The sequence below is a fragment of the Triticum dicoccoides genome, chromosome 4B, assembly GCF_002162155.2.
Source record: "Triticum dicoccoides isolate Atlit2015 ecotype Zavitan chromosome 4B, WEW_v2.0, whole genome shotgun sequence".
In the NCBI taxonomy this organism is placed as follows: domain Eukaryota; kingdom Viridiplantae; phylum Streptophyta; class Magnoliopsida; order Poales; family Poaceae; genus Triticum; species Triticum dicoccoides.
The window spans coordinates 476,890,383-476,893,481 of record NC_041387.1 but is presented as its reverse complement, the minus strand read 5'-3'; positions in this window follow the sequence as shown (position 1 = coordinate 476,893,481).

Here is a 3,099-nt window from a genome sequence, read left to right as displayed (position 1 = left end):
ATGACAAAGAACCCGGGCTGACATGGCTAGTCGTGAACCCAAAGTGGCACTAACTTATAGGGACAGGCATACATGACCCAGCAACGAACGTGTCGGTCATCAGCGAGTGAATCTGCGCTGTAGCAACTGGGCTAGCAGGACTCCGGTAAACCGGGCTGTAGCAGGCTAACAGGACTCCGATATACACTATGTGACATTTCCCCAAAGGGACAGACACAGGAACGAAGAAGGACGCATGCCGGCCAGCCTAAGTGTTCCAGAGCAGTAGCAAGCTATCAAGGCTTAGTGGAAGCACTAGGAGACATTTCCCGGTAAGAGAGGCTACCAAGGATAAACAACTAGATAGTCAGATCCCACGCATATCAACCATTTCAATAACATACACACAATATGCTCCATATGTGCAAATACAACATGGCATCACAACATGACTCTACAACTCAAGTATTTTATTCAGTAGGCTCCAAGGAGCGAGATATTACAAACAGGGGTCTCATGACCCAACATTCAGAGCATACAAGTCAAAGCACAAGCGGAAGCTTAACATATCTGAGTACAGACATCTACAAATGAAAAAGGCTGAGAAGCGTGTTCACATATCTGACCACCTAGTTTAGTTAGTGGCCAAGGGCCCACATGTAAGTGAGCTAGGGGGTAATTAGCAGGGTCATTAATGGCTAAGAAAGTGCGCCACGTCGGCGTCACTGGAGTTCAGCCAGCGGCGACCAAAACCGTGGTGGCAACTCGCTGGAGTTGCTCGGGTTTCACATACAGGCCGCGGTTTGAACCACGGTTGGTCTCTACGGGTAGCTGGCATTGCAGCACGTCGGGTGGTGGCAGTAGCCGGGCCTGGGATGGCCGGAGTTGACGGCGGCGAGCTCGAAAGCAGCGGCAAGAGTTCGGACGGAGTTGGGTTTGGCACGATGGTGCACGGGAGGAGGAGTTGGTGGTGGCTACGGGCTCCTGGTGCTGCGTTGAGCACAACGGTGAGCTTGGCTTCGAGCCACTGTGGCTCTAGCCACGACGGCTCCATGGCCGGCGGCGGGGAGCTTTCGGGTGCGGTGGGAACGGCGGCTACGGAGGCCAAACGAGCACGGGAGCTAGGGGAGAGGAAGAGGAGCTCACAGCAAGGTCGGAGGAGGTCTCAGCAGGCTCGGGGAGGCACCGGAGGAAGCAAATTGATGGCAACGATCTTCGGTGGCCGACGAGGGGAATGGCGGTGCAGGCAGCATCCAAGGGCTTCCAGCGTCGGGCGGCTCGGTGAGGAGGAGGAGAAGGACTAGGTGGAGCTCGTGGGCAGCTCCAGGGGGCGAGGGAGAGGCGGTGGCCATGGCTATGGTGAACGGCATTGGTGGCGATGGTGTCGCTCGGGCATGAGGTGTAGAGCGAGAGAGAGGAGGGGATGAGGACGAGGGAGTGGGCAAGAGGGTCTGGGGGTCGCGTGGCATCATCTAGAGCCGTCCAGAGCGAGCAGGCAGACTGGAGGTGGCCGGGCGCGTGTCGGCGGGCATCGGCCATGCGCGCTCCAGTCCTTCTAGCGTGAGCTGGAAGAAGACGAGGGAGAGAGATGGGTTGGGCCAACACAGTGCAGGCCAGGTAAGTGGCTCAGGTACTCTCCTTTTCCTTTCTTTCTGTTTTGTTTTATCTGCTGTCTGTTTTTGATTTAGTAGGAATACTAAACCAAATTATTTACTTCTATATATTATTGTATATGGACTAGTGGTATTATTCCAAAGCCCCACAATAATTCCCAAAATTATTGGACATGTATTTCTTTTATAACACAAATAAAGCCAATTCAAATACATTATGATTTAACTCAAAGGCCCAAAATAAATATTTTTAAGACTCCAAAAATATTGGTTTGAATTTTATTCTTGCCAATATTTTTCAAGGTTTAACAGGAACATTTTCCTGGGCTTCTTTGATGAGATTTTAATGTTGATTATTTCTGAACTTGTTTCTGAGGGTTTCAACTAACCTCAATTCAACTTTCACAAAATAGACATGATGCAAGATGCTCACTCATGTAACTGATTAGAACCAACGTTCTAGGGATGTGACAACTCACCCCCACTAAACAAGAATCTCGTCCCGAGATTCTAGACATAGGGTAAGGAGACAGAAGGGAACACAAAGCTAGCACAATCTTCACGATCTAGGTTGTACTTCATAAGAGCGTTGATTCGGTCATCACCTTTGTCTCGACGTCTTGCTTTCGAGATCTTCATCCAACATGATGACGTCATAAAGAAACTCTATCTCAGACAATCACTGAAACTCTTTATACCAGGCTAATGGCAATTCACAAATGATCATTTGAAAGAGTTTGAGGAAATGGCATACTCTGATCAGAAAGGAAACTATGGTTATAGAACAACTCGGCAAATGGAAGGCACATTTCAATTGATACCGATAATATAACCCAGTGACTGAGCATGCTCTCAAGAACTTGAGCATTTCCATATTCATCAAGGTCTTGCCAACATCCGTGACAAGGATCCCGGCGACACAACATACTACCATGATGAACAGCGATGGACGATACAGATGCAAAGGAAGATAACCTTCTTAGATTTCACCTTATCGAGGCCAAGGAAACAAAATCTGGATGATCGACCGAGAGACATTTAGCACTCCGCTTCTAATGTTCTCCCTGATGTACTAGCGTAACCCATTTATAGATATGGTTTGGTATCTTGAACATCAGGTAAAAGGTCGGACTTTGGGAGCTCAAGAATCCATAAGGAACAAATGTTGGAGTAAATCCTACGAAATCCTTATGGGGAGGTGGCCAACTTTTTCAATCAAGATACTACAATAATAGTACTTCCAGCTAGGTGCGTCCACTTCAGTAGAACCTATATCATTGTTCTTGGAAGAAGTTCCAACCATCATATCTGCCTGAGATTCAGATCTGGTTGGTAACAGGATAATTCAGACAACGTGTCTTGAAAGAAAGTTTGCAACACAACCCAACAGGATGAAGTTGCGACATTCTCGGGAAATGAACTACAACAGCAAGCTCCAAAACATGAGCCGATTCTGCTACATACATGTGAACACGCTGTCCAAGACATGCATGACCACATAGTAGTC